This window comes from Rana temporaria, chromosome 13 (assembly GCF_905171775.1).
Source record: "Rana temporaria chromosome 13, aRanTem1.1, whole genome shotgun sequence".
Lineage (NCBI taxonomy): Eukaryota > Metazoa > Chordata > Amphibia > Anura > Ranidae > Rana > Rana temporaria.
In genome coordinates, this window is record NC_053501.1 from 88,608,516 (window position 1) to 88,628,471 (window position 19,956).

The following is a 19,956-nucleotide window of genomic DNA, read 5'->3' on the forward strand; positions in this document are numbered from 1 at the left end:
TTAAAATATTCTCAGCAAACATACCGTTAAATATATTATTCATATGCTATTTTTTAATAACATGAAAAAATATATTATAAATATGCTATTTCTTTAATTACATGTTTTTTTTTTTTTAATGATTACAGAAATTCTATTCAGTGTGGTGCAAGCATCTTTGCTGAAACAATCATCTGATATCTCCAACTGATGATCGTGGTAAATTTAATTTGATATATTAATACGGGTTCTTATTTAAAAACAAAAGAATTTGGCAGGGACCATCTCTGCCGGGACTCGAACCCGGAACCTCTGGATTAGAAGTCCAGCGCGCTCGTCCATTGCGCCACAGAGACCTCACCGCTTGCTCAGCATCAGCACCAGCTCTGAAAAAGGGATATACCTTCTGCATCCACAGCATCACTGCTGCATCATCTCAGCATCCTCCCTTGTACCAGGGAATGCTGTAAAATCAGGATGCAGGAATGTAGCTCAGCACAAGTGCTTCCACGCCACAAGACTGGAGCTGGCTAGGGAGGGGAGGAATGTGTTAATTAGGAACGCAGGAGCATCACTACATAGAGAACTGTAATATGGTTCTGGCAGATCTGAGAACAATGACATCTAAAAGACGATGTGGACTGCAGGATGTTTTAGATACGGAAATGTGACAGATCCAAGCTTCAACGTCAGGATCACAGAGCAGGTTGACAGCTCTTTTAATGGCTGGGATGGAGACAAAACATGCACAGGAATTTGCATGACATGTATACAAGGTTATTGGAATTTGTGTGGTCCTATGTCAAATGCTACGGGAGGGGCTATCACCCTACACAGGGAATACTGCAGAGGAAGAACAGAGGGGTTGCTGTTACAGAGGACACGGCACTTATGCAAGAGAGAATGACATGGGAAGCATGGCCAAAGATCAATACTGGACTTTGATATGCTAGCATCAAGGCTGACATCTGTTTTTCTTTGTATCTGAAGACTGACATCTATTTATGTATCTCAAGGCTGATATCTATTTATCTATGTATCTCAAGGCTGATATCTAATCATCTATGTATCTCAAGGCTGACATCTACTTGTATGTCTATGTATCCATCCAATCCATGCCTTGTACACACGATCAGAATTTCCGATGAAAAAAGTCAGACGGAATTTTTTCATCGGATATTCAGACCGTGTGTGGGCCCCATCGGACTTTTTTCCATTGGAATTTAGAAATAGAACATGTTTTATTTTTTTCCGATCGGAAATTCTGATCGTCTGTGTGGAACTCCGACTGAGAATAAAACTTGCATTCTCAGAATCAAGTCGACGCATGCACGGAAACATTGAACTTCATTTTTCTCGGCTCGTCATAGTGTTTTACTTCACCGTGTTTTGGACGGTCGGAATTTGTTCTGACAGTGTGTATGCAAGACAGCTTGAACGAAATTCTGACGGAAAATTCCATCGGATTTTATCCCTTCGGAAATTCTGATCGTGTGTACAGGGCATTAGTGTTTCTAAATTTTGGCTTTAATCACCAATACAGTTTCGGCCACACATGATTTTAAATTGCAATCCAGTCTCTTGTACAGAAAAATCACTGTATGCCTGGCAGCATTAAAGCATGCAGAGCACAAGCACAACAGTGTCTATCCCTTTCATGACTAAGCCTATTTCTGAAATTTAAAATCTGTATTTTTTTGCTAGAAAATTACTTAGAACCCCCAAACATTTTATATGTATATATATATATACACACTTAGCAGAGAATAAAACGGCAATCGTTGCAATATTTTACATCACACTGCATTTAAAAAAAACGCTGCGCAAATATTTTTTTTTAGGGATTAAAAAAAAAACGAAACAATAAAGTTAGCCCAATTTTTTTGTATAATGTGAAAGATGATGTTACGCAGAGTAAATAGATACCCAACATGTCATTCTTTGAAATTGCGGTGCCTAAAAATCTCCATAGGCGGCGCATTAAAAAAAAATAACAGTTACCAAGTTTGAGTTACAGAGGAGGTCTAGTGCCAGAATTATTGCTCTCGCTCTAATGATCGCGGCGATACCTTACATGTGTGATTTGAACATCATTTACATATGCGGGCGCAATTTACATGTGCGTTTTCTTTGGTGCGCGAGCTCACGAGGACGCATGCGCTTTAAAAAATTTTTTTTTTTCTTTTTTTTTTTTTTTTTTACTTTGTCACTTTAAATTTAAAAAAAATATCACTTTTGTTGCTGTCACAAGGAATGTAAACATCCCTTGTGACAGTAATAGTTGGTGACAGGTACTCTTTATGGAGGGATTGGGAATCTGAAAGACCCCAAATCCCTCCTTTGCACTTCAAAATATTCAGATCGCCAAAAATGACTATTCTGAATACTGTATTTTTTTTTAAACAGCTCCATTGGCAGCTGAGTAAACCGGAAGTGACATTGTGAGTTCGCTTCCGTGTTTACAGAGAAAAGACTGGAACAAAGCCGTTTCCGGCTTCCTTCAAGTCTCACTTTAGCTGGCGAAAGTGCCTGATCACGGATCGGGTCTTCTGGTGGGACAGGAGGCCCGGGAAGAGCGGCAGGAGGGGGGACATCCCCTCTCGCTACTCCAGGATAACAGCTGAGAGCGGTTTTAGCAGCATTGGTTGTTACCCCTGAAGAGCCGACCACCCGCTCTAAAAAACAGTACCAGGATGATGCCTGTATAACCCTTTAAATCCGAAGCCGCATATGTGCATATGGTCGGCAATACCACGTGGTCATTGGATGCTCTTCTGCAACAAATTTCCATGCAAAACAATATATAAAGCTCATCTCTAGTAGCCAAACAGATTCTAGATTGTTCAATTAAGCTTTGACAGCAAAGCCCCATACACACTATTATGCCGCGTACAGACGGTCGTTTTATGCGATGTAAAAAAACGACGTTTTTAAAAACGTCAATTTCATTGACCGTGTGTGGGGGAAAACGTTGCTTTATGTCTTGTAAAAAACGACAAAACAAAATTGAAGCATGTGTCGTTTTTCAAAACGTTGTTTTTTTGTGTCACAGAAATTGACCGTGTGTAGCAAAAAACGACGTTTAAAACAACGTTTTTGAACCCGCGCATGCCCAGAAGCTAGTTATGAAGCGAGCTTCAATGGCAAAAACGTGGGGAACGTAACCTCGCTTTGCTAGAGCATTGTGAAAAAACGATGGTGTGTAGGCAACGTCGTTTTTGAAAATTGAGGTTTCAAAAACGTCGTTTTTTACTTCACAGAAAACGTCGTTTTTTTACATCGCATAAAACGACCGTCTGTACGCGGCATTAGATTTTCTGCAGATTTTTGTCTTCAGATTTATCAAAACCATGTAGTTCAAGGGCCTGCCTGATTGCATACAAATTGCAACTCTTATGCCGTGTTGTTTTTAAAAAATGTAATTTAAAATTATCGTGTTTGGGCTTCACATCATTTTTCGGGTTCTGAAAAACGTCAATTTTTTTTTCCGAACATGCTGCATTTTTTAACGACCTTTTTAACAATGTCGTTTTTCGTGTTGTAAAAAATGATCTGTTCTGGTAAAACTACCATTCGTAATGGAGTAAGCACATTCATCACGCTGTAACGGACAGAAAAGCGCGAATCGTCTTTTACTAACACGGAATCTGCTAAAGCAAGGGTGGCGTCATCCACATGGAACTTCCCCTTCATAGTGCCGTCGTACATGTTGTACGTCACCGCGCTTTGCTAGAGCATTTTTTTAAAAACGTGGTGTGTGGGCAACGTAGTTTTAACGATGAAGTTTTTTTTCATGCCGAAAAATGATCTGCAGAAAATCTATTAGTGTGTATGGGGTCTAAGTCCCGGTTCACACAGGTGCGATGCGGGAAACCCTGCGATTCAGTGACGGTTCCTGCATCACACCTGAATCTCACAATGTTTCACATTGAGAGCACCGAAGATCGCAGATCGCAGTGCGAGCTGTCAAATGGTGAAGGAATCGGAACACCCATGCAATCCGATTTCAGTGCGTACCAAAAAAAATAGTCCTGCACCATTTTGGTGCGAATGTGATGCGATTTCAGCCATACAGTTTGTATGGCTGAATTTGCATCGCACAGACATCGCATGTGATCTACACAGCAATGCGGTGCGAATCACATGGGATGTCTGTCATCGCACAAGTACGAGGCCTTAAACTTGGAAGCTCATTGGTTTCTATGCAGAGCTGCACCAGATTTTGTATTTGATCGCCTCTGGGATTATTATTGTCTGCTAAACAAATAAAAATAAGACCAAAATATGTTTTTTTGTTTCTGTTACAAAACGTTGTAAATAAGTACATTTTCTCCTTCACTGACAGGCACTGATGGGGCTGCACTGACGGGCACTGATAAGGCGGCACTGATGAGGTGGCACTGATGGGCACTAATATGTGGGACTGATGGGCACTGAAAGGTGGCACTGATGGGCACTGAAAGGTGGCACTGATGGGCACTGAAAGGCGGCACAAATGGGCACTGATATGCTGGACTAATGGGGACTGATAGGTGGCATGGATGGGCACGGATAGGTGGCACTGATGGATGTTACTGATGGGCATTACTGATTGGCAGGCATTAGCGGTTTGCACTGATTGGCATCAATTATGGGCACTGATTGGTATCCATTGTGGGCACTGATTGGCATCCCTGGTGGCCATGGGTGGCATACCTGGTGGTCCCAAGTAAGGGGCATCCCTGTGGTCCTGGTGGTGTCCCTATTAGTCCAGTGTAGGCATCCTCAAGATGGGCTGCACTGATAATAAATCAGCACAGACTCCCCCTGTCAAAGGAGCAGCTGATCAGCTCTCCTCTACTTGTGTCTATTGGCTTTTCCTGATCAGCTGTGATTGGACATGGCTGATCACGTACTAAAGAGCCTCCGTCAGAGGCCCTTTACCTAGATCAGAGTTGCGTGTGTCAGACTGACACGCCACACAACCAATCAATATATATATACACAATATATCCATATACATATCCCATGTACTATATTAATTAAAATTTGAAATTAGATTGTATAAAAATACTATAGAAATATTATATATAAAATCAAATCAATTGATACCCATGTGTCCAGTGGCTCACAGATAATAATGGAACCTGACAAAAAAATATATATAAAAATATATATATATTATATCAAAAATCTGAAATAAAGCAATTGAGGTCAAAATCAATATTTAAACCATTGGGCGATAAAGACTTGATCTCAAAAATCCAACGGGATTCAGATTTGCTGAGTTCCCTCACTTTATGGCTTCCTCGCCAATGTGGGTTATATTTTTGTATAGCCCAAAATTTCATCCCCTTGGGGTTTGTTTTGATGACAGACTTCAAAGTGCCGTGACACACTGGGCCAGATTCATGAAGCACTTACACCGTTTTTTTGGTAGATGCGCGGCGTAAGTGCAGATTTGCACCGGCGTATCTCTGCACCGTACCCACAGAACCAGATACGCCTCAAAATAGACTTCTTCCTACCGGAGTAACTTTTCTACGCCGGAGCGGCGTGGGTGCATCTTTACACTGGACGGATCTGGCGTAGCCATGGTTTTTTGGTTTTAAATATGCAAATGAGGGAGATATGCCGATTCACAAAACTACGTTTGACCGGCGCAGGCTACTCCCGGTGAGCGTAACTGGAAATTCCGGTGCAAAGTTACCCCTCATAAAAGCAGGGGTAACTTTGCACCAGACTTGCTCAAGTCAGCTGGAGAGTGCCCGGATGGGAACCCCCTTAAAGGTCCGGAGGCCACCAGGGCCCCAGATGGCAACCCCCCTTTTCTTTATAAAAATAAATTACCAAATAAAGGGGGCTTTCCATCCGGGACCTCTGGGCCCTTTAATAATAATAATAATGATAATAATAATTATATATATTTTTGTCCGAAAGGCACTGGCCGTGAACTTGTTCTGCATACAGACGGCAGAACTTTTTCAGCCAACATTCACGAAACTACGTAGTTTTTCTGCTCTTTTGTCCGATGGAGCGTACAGACGGTTTGATTATACGACAAAACACGTCCATCGGAATATTCGATCCCAAAGGTGTTGAGGTCAGGACTCTGTGCAGGCCAGTCCAGTTCCTCCACCCCAAACTCACTCATTTATGTCTTTATGGTCCTTGCTTTGTGGACTGGTCCAAATCATTTGATGAAAGGGGGGATTATGGTGGGGGGTTGTTTTTCAGGGGTTGGGTTGGCCCCTTAGTTCCATTGAAGGGAACTCTTAAGGCGTCAGCATACCAAGACATTTTGGACAATTTCATGCTCCCAACTTTGTGGGAACAGTTTGGGGAGGGCCCCTTCCTGTTCCAACATGACTGCTCACCAGTGCACAAAGCAAGGTCCATAAAGACATGGATGAGCAAGTTTGGGGTGGAGGAACTTGACTGGCCTGCACAGAGTCCTGACCTCAACTCGATAGAACACCTTTGAAATGAATTAGAGCAGAGACTGCAAGCCAGGCCTTCTTGTCCATCAAAAAAATATTATTACAAATATATAAAAAAAAAAAAGGGGGGTTCCCATCTGGGCCCCTGGGGACCCCCGGGCCCCTTACAGGTGTACTGCATGTACCCCCCTGATGGCGGCCCTGGTCATAAGTCTCCATTGCTGTTATGAGGGCTGACATCTCCTGGGTGTTAAAGTTTTTTTTCCTCCTCTGCCTGTGGGGAACGGGAGTAGCCATCTCACAGCAAATGTACCTTCCCTGGGGCGGGAATAAAACTGGATGTACATTTGCATCGGCTGGGCGTAAGTTGGGCCGGCGTATCTCTGTAAGTTGGGCCGGCATAGTTGTGAGCATGCTCAGAAGGGAACGAACATACTGAGCATGCTCCGTTCAAGATACGCCGGGCGTAAATCACTGCTCCACGTTCAGAACATCATTTGCATAAGGTCACACCCACTTCCACTTACGCCGAGGAAATTAAGTTAGGCCGGTGCAAAGTTAGGCACAAGTGCTTTGTGAATACCCTACCTGCCTCTCCACGCTGGTCCGGCGTAGTGTAAAAAAGATGCACTACGCCGGTCCAAAGATGCGCCATTGTACATGAATCTGGCCCACAATGTTTTGGAAAGCCATTTAATATATTTTGGACATGCTCCCTCATTCGTTTCCACATAGGTCGCTTAGTGCGCCCTACATATTGTAGGGAGCATGGGCATTCCAAAACATAAACGACCCCCTCCGTTCGGCACGTAATGAGGTCATCGATTTTATATTCTTTTTTGGTCACATTTGAAATAAACTTTGAGCATTTCTGGCCCATATAGTTGGTGTTTTTACAAGCAAAGCACCTTTTACAGGGGGAAAAACCTTTTCCCTGAAAAAATGTCAGTGTCATGAATATGCATCAAGTCTGTCTGCTTACCTGATCTCCATGTGTTCATTAGAGGCTGACCCTGTTCTGGTTTCCCTTTTTATCACTTCCTCTTCCTGTATGGCTCCACCCTAGTCCATCCCAGGAAGCCTATATTAACCGTTGCTCTACAGGTCTGCAGTGCTGTTCAACAGTGTTCCTATGCTTAGTTCCTGTCTGCAGTATAGTTGCTAGTTCCTGTTTGCAGAGTGCTTTGTTCATCTTCCGTGTACCGTTTTGGCTTGTTCCCGACTTCCTTGTCTGCCTGTGCCCCTGACTATTTGCATGTCCCACGGTTATCCTTGTCTGCCTGTTGCCCTGACCTCGGCTTGCCCATCACCACTGTTTGTCCTGCTGACTGCTTCCCCTTTCTCCCTGCGGAGTGTGACTTGAGGAATCTCAGGGATGCGACCTGGACCCAGTTGCGGCCAAGACCATCCTTACCATCAAAGGCTCTGGTGAATACAAAACTGGGTCTTAGACTCCGCGCCCTGGGTGATCTTAGGTTCACGCTTCGTCTCTGCTAGCAGTAGTCGGCCATAAGATTCACCACCCTGTGGTGCATCCCTGACCCCAACGGGGTGCACTTGTCATCTGGCTATGGGTGACCTGACAGTCAGGTTATTCCCTTTTTAAGGGGGGTCAGGGACGTTTTTGGCCACCAGGTCCCTTAGAGTGGGTGCCCTTCTATACACCACCCTGGGGTACTTAGGGAGAGTCCCCTGTAGTTGGCGATCCGCATGAAGGATTGGCCAATATTTCTTAAATATAGCCTCTAATTGCTTGTGCTGTGCTGAGAAATTTAAAATTATAGGTACCCCATTTGTTGAAGTCGTTCCTCTTTGTTTATCCTTAGTTAGTGTGTTTCTAGGGATTTCGTACACTTTCTTAATATTGTCCTGGATGAACTGGCTATTATAGCCTTTATTTACAAATTTAGTTCCAATTTCATTTGCTTGCTTGAGGTACTCTTCTGGATCAGTGCAATTTCTCCTTATCCGCATCATTTGGCCCTTGGGGATGTTTATCAACCATGGCTCGAAATGGCAGCTGTCGACTGGGATGTAGCTGTTTGTATCCACAGGTTTGAAAAACGTTTTGGTCATGATATGTTGGTTTTCCAAAACAATTTCTAGATCCAAAAATGTAATTGTTTTCTCACTTATCGTGTATGTTAGCTTGATGTTTTTTTGGTTGACATTGAGTGTCTCAAAAAACTTCATCAGGGATGCTTCATCTCCATCCCAGATAAGTACACAATCATCAATGAAACGCCTGTAGAGTACTAACTGCGTTGGTTGATTTTCATAAACTGCAGTTTCCTCCCACTCTGCCATAAAGGCGTTTGCTACACTGGGTGCATATTTAGCGCCCATCCCAATTCCGTTTAACTGCCTATAGAATTCAGATTGGTGCCAGAAATAGTTGTGTTGCAAACCGTATGCTAGGCATCTGAGAACAAATCTCTGTTGTTTTGGTACTAGGTTGCCAAACGTGTTCATCGCCCATTTCGTGGCTCCAATAGCTTGCTCATGGTTAATGTCTGTATACAATGAGGCTACGTCAGCCGTTGCTAAGAAATATTTTTTGCTTGGATCCAACACTGTATTCTCCAGTATCTGGATAAGATGTTTCGTATCCCTCAGAAACGCTTTTGTATGTGGTACCAGAGGTTGTATGTACTTATCCACATATTGGCCTATCCGTGAGTTTATTGATTGGATGCCATTAATAATGGGCCTTCCAGGTGGCTTCACGGGGTCCTTATGGACTTTAGGCACCGTGTAAATAATAGGGATGCAGATAGGCCAATATGTGGATAAGTACATACAACCTCTGGTACCACATACAAAAGCGTTTCTGAGGGATACGAAACATCTTATCCAGATACTGGAGAATACAGTGTTGGATCCAAGCAAAAAATATTTGTTAGCAACGGCTGACGTAGCCTCATTGTATACAAGCAGTGTAAACATCCCCAAGGGCCAAATGATGCGGATAAGGAAAAATTGCACTGATCCAGAAGAGTACCTCAAGCAAGCAAATGAAATTGGAACTAAATTTGTAAATAAAGGCTATAATAGCCAGTTCATCCAGGACAATATTAAGAAAGTGTACGAAATCCCTAGAAACACACTAACTAAGGATAAACAAAGAGGAACGACTTCAACAAATGGGGTACCTATAATTTTAAATTTCTCAGCACAGCACAAGCAATTAGAGGCTATATTTAAGAAATATTGGCCAATCCTTCAGGCGGATCGCCAACTACAGGGGACTCTCCCTAAGTACCCCAGGGTGGTGTATAGAAGGGCACCCACACTAAGGGACCTGGTGGCCAAAAACGTCCCTGACCCCCCTCAAAAAGAGAATAACCTGACATTTTTTCAGGGAAAAGGTTTTTTCCCCTGTAAAAGGTGCTTTGCTTGTAAAAACACCAACTATATGGGCCAGAAATGCTCGAAGTTTATTTCAAATGTGACCAAAAAAGAATATAAAATCGATGACCTCATTACGTGCCGAACGGAGGGGGTCGTTTATGTTTTGGAATGCCCATGCTCCCTACAATATGTAGGGCGCACTAAGCGACCTATGTGGAAACGAATGAGGGAGCATGTCCAAAATATATTAAATGGCTTTCCAAAACATAGTGTGTCACGGCACTTTGAAGTCTGTCATCAAAAAAAACCCAAGGGGATGAAATTTTGGGCTATACAAAAATATAACCCACATTGGCGAGGAAGCCATAAAGTGAGGGAACTCAGCAAATCTGAATCCCGTTGGATTTTTGAGATCAAGTCTTTATCGTCCAATGGTTTAAATATCGATTTTGACCTCAATTGCTTTATTTCAGATTTTTGATATAATATATATATTTTTTTATATATATTTTTTTGTCAGGTTCCATTATTATCTGTGAGCCACTGGACACATGGGTATCAATTGATTTGATTTTATATATAATATTTCTATAGTATTTTTATACAATCTAATTTCAAATTTTAATTAATATAGTACATGGGATATGTATATGGATATATTGTGTATATATATATTTTTACTGATAACTCGATTTCATCATTTTAATGTGTATAATCTCTACTTGTGATTACAATGGCCTGTGGTTGGTTCTAGCCTTTGTGTATGCATAGTAGGATTATCCCTTTTAACCACCAGAGGGAGTAGCCATAAGTGTATGCTAATTCCCACCTTTATGTTTTTGCTCAGTGATGTCAATCCCTAATTTTTAATAATAATTTTTAATAATACTGTGGATGTTTTTTATCGTAAAGATTGTTTCATTAAAGTTGTTTAATGTATTGTATCAAATCCGCTTTGGTTTCGATGCCGCAATGATGTAACATGTTAGTGTGCTCTCCCCGATTCGCTTGCTCCCTGTCACATGTCCGTCCTGAGCACTATAAGTTTGGCCGGCAATGCTCTATGGACATTACCCATGAGTAAATCACGTGGCAAGTGACGCAACGTGTGGGGGAGGAGTCTGTTGTACGAGATCTGTCGGAAGTTCCCGAGTGAGGAACTCTACACTTTTCGTTACTGAGTGGCTTGTTTCAAAGACGAGGAGAGCGTGAGTGGATCGGTGCATAGCATTGGCAGCGGTATTGTCGTGTCTGGCTGTATTACACTATTGTGTTTCCCCTTTTCTTACATGTCCCACACCTGCTGTGGTGTATTGAGGAGGGGGGCTGAAGCCTGTTTTTTGCACCATCACTAATGACCAAGGCTGTGTCGTTGGAGCTACTGAAGTGATTTGAAGCTGAGTATAAGGCACCTGTTTCACAGAGCTGTTGTATCCAGTGACACTCTCACGCTGCTGCTAATCAACATTGTTTAACCCTATATTTTACCATCTACTCTATAGGGACGGTATTCTGAGATTGAGTACTATTTGATGCTCTGAATTAATTAGCTTTGTATTAATTTATTAATTTTTATACACTAATTTTTTTCCTCATCTATATATATTTTGTGTGCTTCACCCCACTGTGGCAACACGACTAATCCCCTATTCAGGGTTTTGAATTATTATCACAATTGGATTGATCTTAGTAAGGTATCACATAAATTAGTTGTTTTTAGCGCATATGTTTATATTTTTCACATATTGGATAGAACAGATTTGTCTTGATTTGTTAATATTTTGTGATGTGATGTTTAATACGTCTAATGCCCGTACACACAAGCGGAATTTCCGATGGAAAAAGTCAGATGGACTTTTTCCATTGGATTTTCCAATCGTGTGTAGCCCCATCAGAGTTTTTTCATCGGAAATTCCAATGAATTCCATCAGAGTTTAGATATAGAACATGCTCTATGTTTTTCTGATGGAATTCTGTCCGAATTCCGATGTGATTTGGCCCGGTCAAAAGCCTGATCGCGTGTACGCGGCATTAGATTCCATTCAAATAGCAAGTAGAAAGAAGTACCGGTAATTTCAAGGGCTTTCGAACGACATTACTCGTTATGGCACAAAAGACTGTTCTGACAAATAGATTTCCGTTTGAACGTTCGTTTAAAAAAAAAAATCAACAATGTACAACCAGCTTTACTATGTGCAATCCAGAGGCTTCAAACTGTGGCTTGCACTGTTCACTGAATTCTCCTGCATATCAGTTGATGATACATGACATATCATTAGTCCTTGGAAATAGCAGCACAGAACATTTCCAAGTTCCAATGTAGTAATATCTACTTTATAACTTGTATGGCAGACTCTGAGTGGATATGGTGAGAGTTCCTAAGTAGTGCGATTGGCTTCGGGATTCCCAGTCATTAATCTGCGCTGTCAAAGTGTCCAAATATGTTTTTACCTACCGATCTTTCTGCAATTATTCTTCCATATTTTAAACCTAAAAACATGCTTCAATGACATTTACACAAGTTTTTAACAGTTGAGTTGTCAGTACAGTGTATAGAGACTAAAAGTAAAGCTAGAGATAGAAAGATTTTCTATGTTTTTTTTACATAAAACATAAGAACGTAGACAGATACAGTAGAGTCATAGCTCATCACATACATGTGGGCTCAAATTTCAAGTCCTGAGCAACTAGCCATGCCTTAAGGGTTACTCGCCACTAGGGATGAGCTTCGAGTTCGAGTCAAACTCATGTTCGACTGGAACATTGCCTGTTCGCCTGTTCGACGAACAACAAATAATTTGGGGTGTTCGCGGCAAATTCGAAAAGCCGCGGAACACCCTGTTAAAGTCTATGGGAGAAAGTGCTAATTTTAAAGGTTGATATGCAAGTTATTGTCCTAAAAAGTGTTTGGGGACCTGATCCTGCCCCAGGGTACATGTATCAATGCAAAAAAAAGTTTTAAAAACAGCATTTTTTTCGGGAGCAGTGAATTTAATAATGCTTAAAGTGAAACAATAAAAGTGAAATATTCCTTTACATTTCGTACCTAGGGGGGGGGGTGTAAAGTAGGCATGTGAAATAGCGCATGTTTCCCGTACTTAGAACTGTACCTGCACAAAGTGTAATTTCTGAAAGAAAAAAAGTAATTTAAAACTGACTTGCAGCTATAATGAATTGTCGGCTCCCGGCAATTCAGAGAGAATTCATTCATAAAAAAAAACAAAGCGTGGGGTCCCACCAAATTCAATTACCAGGCCCTTCAGGTCTGGTATGGATATTAAGGTGAACCCCGCCGTCAATTAAAAAAAAAATGACGTGGGGTTTCCCCCAAATATCCATACCAGGCCCTTCAGGTCTGGTGTGGATTTTAAGGTGAACTCCACCCCAAATAAAAAAAATTGCGTGGAGTTCCCCCAAAAAGCCACACCAGACCCCTTATCCGAGCACGTAACCTGGCCGACCGCAGAATAGAGGGGGTGACAGAGAGCGCCCCCCCTCCTGAACCGTACCAGGCCACATGCCCTCAACATGGGGAGGATGTCCCCATGTTGATGGGGACAAGGGCCTCATCCCCACAACTAGGTTTGTCCAGATACCGATACCAGTATCGGTATCGGGACCGATACCGAGTATTTGCGGGAGTACTCGTACTCGCGCAAATACCCCCGATACCTAAATAGAATACTTCCCCCCCTTCCCCCCCGCCGCTCCTGCCGCATCGTGCCGCCGCATCGAGGGACATGGCTAGAGGGACATTGCTGCATATGTGAGGGACATGGCTAGAGGGACATTGCTGCATATGTGAGGGACATGGCTGCATATGTGAGGGACATGGCTAGAGGGACATTGCTGCATATGTGAGGGACATGGCCAGAGGGACATGGCTGCATATGTGAGGGACATGGCTAGAGGGACATGGCTGCATATGTGGGGGACATGGCTGCATATGGGGGGGACATGGCTGCATTTGGGGACACATTTAAAAAAAGTATCGGTATTCGGTATCGGCGACTACTTGAAAAAAAGTATCGGTACTTGTACTCGGTCCTAAAAAAGTGGTATCGGGACAACCCTACCCACAACCCTTGATCGGTGGTTGTGGGGGTCTGTGGGCGGGAGGCTTATCAGAATCTGGAAGACCTCTTTAACAAAGGGGACCCCCAGATCCTGCCCCCCCCTATGTGAATTGGTAATGGGGTACAATTGTACCCCTACCATTTCACGAAGGAAGTGTAAATAGTTGTAAAAAAACAAACACCGTGGAAAAAAGTCCTTTATTAAAAAGAAAAAAAAGAAAAAATATAGCAGTGGTAATCCACTCTCGGTCCCGGCTCCCCGCTCCAACGTTGTCGGTATCCAGCGATGGGTGATCTTCTCTCCGGTCCAGCGATGAGAAGATCATCCGGGATCCAGAGCGCAGCATCGCCGGCCGCCTGTCTCCACCGGAGACAGCCCGGCTAACGACGCTGCTGAAGATAGTGACATTTCTTATTTAGGTGAGGCGGAGCCACCCGTCACGTGACCATATCCCCCTCTGACGCACCCTCTGCTACGTCACTGGGGAAGCCCAGGCTTCCCCCTTGCATCAGAGGGGGCGGGGTCACGTGACGGGTGGCCCCGCCTCACCAATATAAGAAATGTCACTAGCTTTAGCAGCGTCATTCGCCAGGCTGTCTCTGGTGGGGACAGGCGGCCAGCGATGCTGCGCTCTGGATCCTGGATGATCTTCTCATCGCTGGACCGGGGAACGGGGACCGAGAGTGGATTACCACCGCTGGATTTTTATTTATTTTTTTAGTTTTAATAAAGGACTTTTTTCCATGGCGTGTGTGTGTGTTTTTTACAACTATTTACACTTCCTACAATGTACCCCATTACCAATTCACATAAGGGGGGGCCAGGATCTGGGGGTCCCCTTTGTTAAAGGGGTCTTCCAGATTCTGATAAGCCCTCCGACCGCAGACCCCCACAACCACCGGGCAAGGGTTGTTGGGATGAGGCCCTTGTCCCCATCAACATGGGGACATCCTCCCCATGTTGAGGGCATGTGGCCTGGTTTGGTTCAGGAGGGGGGGGGCTCTCTGTTCCCCCCTCTTGTCTGCGGCCGGCCAGGTTACGTGCTCGGATAAGGGGTCTGGTGTGGATTTTTGGGGGAACTCCACGCCATTTTTTTTATTTTTATTTGGGGTGGAGTTTCCCTTAATATCCACACCAGACCTGAAGGGTCTGGAATGGATATTTGGGGGGATCCCCACGTATTTTTTTTAAATTGACAGCGGGGTTCCCCTTAATATCCATACCAGACCTGAAGGGCCTGGTAATTGAATTTGGGGGGACCCCCAGGCTTTTTTTTTATTTTTATGAATGAATTCTCTCTGATTTGCCGGAGAGACAATTCATTATAGCCGCAGGTGAGTTTTAAATAACTTTTTTTCTTTCAAAAATGACACTTTGTGCAGGGACAGTTCTAAGTACTGGAAACATGCGCTATTTCACATGCCTACTTTACACCCCCCCAGGTACGAAATTTAAAGGAATTTTTCACTTTTATTGTTTCACTTTAAGCCTTATTAACCTTTTGCTGACCGCGCTATAGCAAAAATACTGCTACAGCGCGGTCGAGTTGTTCTGAAAGGACGTCCCTGGGACGTCCTTGTGCACTTCCTTGTTTTGCGCGCCTCCTGAGGCGCGCTCGCGGAAGTGTCCACGCTCGCTGGGTCTATGAGACCCGGCGCAACACAGATCACGGTGAAAAGCCAATGATAGCGGCTCTTCACCACCTCCAATGAAGGAACTATCAAAATGTAAACAAAAAAAGGTCATCCTGAGGTCTTCTTCTCTTCTCTCCTCACACCGATACAGCGTGTGAGGAAAAAAGTCATTTTACAAGTGAGTGACGTTTGATGTTGTGCCCAGCAGTGCCCAGCAGTGCCACACAGTGCCTAGCAGTGCCTAGCAGTGCCACACAGTGCCCCTACAGTACCCATCTGTTCCCCTACAGTACCCATCTATGCCCTACAGTACCCATCTGTGCCACCAGTGCCACTACAGTCCCCATCAGTGCCACATCTGCCACTTCAGTGCCCATTGGTGCTGCTAGTGTCCGTCAGTGCTCCATCAGTGCCACTACAGTGCTCATCAGTGTCGCCAGTGTCCGTCAGTGCTCAATCAGTGCCACTACCGTGCCCAGTGCCACTACAGTGCTCATCGGTGCTGCCAGTGTCCATCAGTGCTCATCAGTGCCACACCAGTGCCTAGTGCCACTACAGTGCTCATCAGTGCCCATCGGTCCCACCAGTGCCAATCAGTGCACCACCAGTGCCACTACAGTGCTCATAAGTGCCATCAGTACTCCATCAGTGCCACACCAGTGCCACTACCATGCCCAGTGCCACTACAGTGCTCATCTGTGCTGCCAGTGTCTGTCAGTGCTCATCAGTGCCACACCAGTGCTCATCGGCGCCACCAGTGCCCATCGGTGCCGCCAGTGTCCATCAGTGCACCATCAGTGCCACACCAGTGCCACTACAGTGCCCATTTGTGCCACCAGTGTCCGTCAGTGCTCCATCGGTGCCACCAGTGCTCCATCAGTGCCACTACAGTGCCCAGTGTCACTACAGTGCCCATCAGTGCCATCAGTGCCCAGTGCCACATTAGTGCCATCAGTTCCACATCACCGCCACTATAGTGCTCATCTGCACCACTACAGCGCTCATCAATGCCACTAAAGTGCCCAATAGTGCCCCTAATTGAGTGCTCTTCAGTGGATCCTCATCACCGCCGCCTTATCAGTGCATATCAGTGGCAGATAATCAGTACACCCTCATCAGTTCCCATCAGTGCACCCTCAGTACCCATCAGTGCACACCCATTAGACCAGCCTCATCTCATCAGCACCCATCAGTGCAGCCATATCTGTTCCAGTTTCCCTACCATAGTTTGTCACCACAGCCCACAGTCACCAGTATGGCAAAAAAGTTTTTTTTACCGCTGAGGAGGCATACCAACAGATGTGCTTGACCGACAAGAGCAGCAGGGAGCTCTCTGATTCTGGTTCAGAATATGAACCGTTGTAAGCAGTGGGTCTTCTACAGATTCAGAGGAAGAGCAAAGTGTGCCCATGAAACAAAGGCGTTTTGACATGATGCAGCAGGCTACCACAAGTAGCGCTGTGGCATCAACCAGCAGCTCAGTGCCATCCACCAGAAATGCAGTGGCATCAACTAGCAGCTCAGTGCCATCCAGGAGAAATGAAGTACCACTGCAGCAAAGGCCAAGAACTAGCAGAGTGTCATCTCAGCCCCAAAGGGTTAGGACCCATGCCAGCCTTCCCTATGCCCTTGAAAACCCTACGTGGCTTCCCCCCAATTCCAGAGCAGCAAACATCCCCCTTTCACCGCCCAGCCAGGTGTTCAGCTGAACACAGAGAACTTTGCCCCTATTTTTTTTTTATTTAGTTTTTACCCAAGACCTATTATCCTCCATCGTGGCCCAGTGCAACCTCTATGCACAGCAATTCATAAGAGACAACCCTGATTCAAGTTACGCCCATCCCTATGAATGGAAAGCATTGACAGTGGAGGAATTTAAATTATTTTTAGGCCTAACGTTCAACATGGGGCTCACCAAAAACCCCATCCACCACATGCCAATCTTTTCATCCACTATGTCAAGATCCAGATACCACATAATAATGCGTTTCCTCCATTACAATGACAACACCCAGTGCCCTCCCCGAAATGACACATCACATGACAAATTATTTAAAATTCGGCCACTTCTAAATTTTTTCTCTGAGAAATTCCCCCAGTTATTTGTCCCCGACCAAAATATTTCCGTGGATTGGTCCACTTCACAGGCAGGCTTGGCATCAAGCAGTATATTCCAAACAAAAGGGCCCGATATGGGGTTAAGCTCTACAAGCTATGTGACTGGGTCACAGGGTACGTCTACGCCTTCCGGGTGTACGAAGGAAGGACACCCAACTCTGCATCCCCCTGAATGTCCAGAATATATTGGAGCCAGCGGAAAGATAAATCCACCTTTATGTGGATCATTTTCTACACAAGCTTACCCCTCTTCCGCAACCTCTACCGGAAGGACACTCCAGCGTGTGGTACAGTGCGACCCAATTGGAAGGGGAGATGGCATCTTTGCAGAATGAAGAAGTATTGGCTATCCGGTGGAGGGACAAATGAAACGTCCACATGCTCTCAACGATACATAATGACACCTACGTGGAAATCCCCAGAAGAAACGGCCCTATCCAAAAACCACAATGTGTTCAAGACTATAATTTGTTCATGGGGGAAGTCGATTTCAATGATCAGATGCTCGAACCATGCCTTCCCACAAGAAAAAGCCGCTATTGGTATAAAAAGGTCTCCATATATCTTTTCAGTTTGGCCATTTACAACACTTATGTCATTTACTGTAAATCTAAGAAATGATCTCCTCCCTTTTGTACCCTGAAGACTCACCAGATAGCATTCACTCTGATTGCGTGAGCAGACTCCATGAACGACACTTTATTGAGAAAATCCCCCCCCCCTATGAATCAGGCCAAAAACGTCAGAAGAGATGCCGGGTGTGCACCAAAGAAGGAACTAGAAAAGACACTACATATTATTGCCCTGATTGTCCTTCCCAACCAGGCCTTTGTTTGAGTCAATGTTTCCGCCGGTACCATACTTTTCTACATTATTAGGAATGTATGGTAAACTTAATTGTCATTTACCGCCACACCTCTTATGCCACTGTACATACCGCTGCCTGCTCCGGAACTGACCCTGGCTTGTTATACGACTACGCTTCTGCCTAACGCTAAACTGTACCTACCTCTGCCTGCTCTGGAACTGACCCTGGCTTGTTATACGACTATGCTTCTGCCCAACACTAAACTGTACCTACCTCTGCCTGCTCTGGAACTGATCCTGGCCTGTTATATGACTACGCTTCTGCCTAACACTAAACTGTACCTACTTCTGCCTGCTCTGGAACTGACCCTGGACTGTTTGACCACGCTTTTTGCCTGCCTCTTGGATTGATCTTTTACCCTGCTATGCTAGTGGGAACACAGGGGTCTCACATATGTGAGGGGCTCCAGAATTGTTTTTCTGGATGAAAAAAAATTTTTTTTAGTTTTCTCATTCCCGGATTAGGGTCTGGTTGCCTGGAGGCTTCAAAGAGATTTGGGTGGGAAAAGCCTCTACCCCTGTCTCCATTCTTTCCTGGCCTGCTACTTGGACCATGTTCCTGCTTACTACCAGGACCAATATTTTGGCACTGCTGGCAATGTCTCTACTTGCACTGACCCTGGACTGTATCCCTGCCAGTACTGACTATGGACAATATTTCTGCCTGCTGTCTGGACAATTCCATTCACCGACGCTGACCACGTCCCTGCTTGCTGCCTGGATCAGGGCTCTCCTCCTGTGGACAACTGCACTACTAAAACCACAGGTAATATTTTGTTTACCCATTACTCAGCAGAATGTATTTTAGAGTGTAAGGGCCCTTTCACATGTACGGACCGTATGTCCGCATTTTGATCCGTTCGTTGCAGATGAAAACGGGACATACATGGGTCCCTATGTGATTACGGGTGTCAGCGGATAACGCTGACACCCGTAATTTGTTCGCCTCCGCAAAGATCCGCATTTTCGGATGGAAGAAAACCCTATTTTTCTTCCGTCTGCCGGATCGGATGAACACGGACATACGGTCCGTGTTCATCCAATTCCCCATAGGGGAGAGCGGAGGAAAGACAGGGCGGTCCTTGCACAGTGTGCGGGGACCGCCCTGTCAGCAGCCAGCTCAGCGGGGATTTTACGCAGGATACCCGCTGAGCTGTACGGACACACGGAGGTGGATCATTACTGATCCGCCCGTGTGAAAGGGCCCTAATTCTTGGTATGTACAGGTGGTTCTCAAAAAATTAGCATATTGTGATAAAGTTCATTATTTTCTGTAATGTACTGATAAACATTAGACTTTCATATATTTTAGATTCATTACACACAACTGAAGTAGTTCAAGCCTTTTTATTGTTTTAATATTGATGATTTTGGCATACAGCTCATGAAACCCAAAATTCCTATCTCAAAAAATTAGCATATTTCATCCGACCAATAAAAGAAAAGTGTTTTTAATTAAAAAAAAAAGTCAACCTTCAAATAATTATATTCAGTTATGCACTCAATACTTG

At 44.4% G+C, this 19,956-nt stretch overlaps 1 non-coding gene across 1 annotated transcript; it reads right to left on the bottom strand.

Moving 5' to 3' along the window:
• Window positions 1–261: 261 nt before the first annotated feature.
• On the bottom strand, window positions 262–335 carry TRNAR-UCU. Its single transcript has one exon. It is a non-coding gene; the product is annotated as a tRNA-Arg (tRNA).
• Window positions 336–19,956: the final 19,621 nt, after the last annotated feature.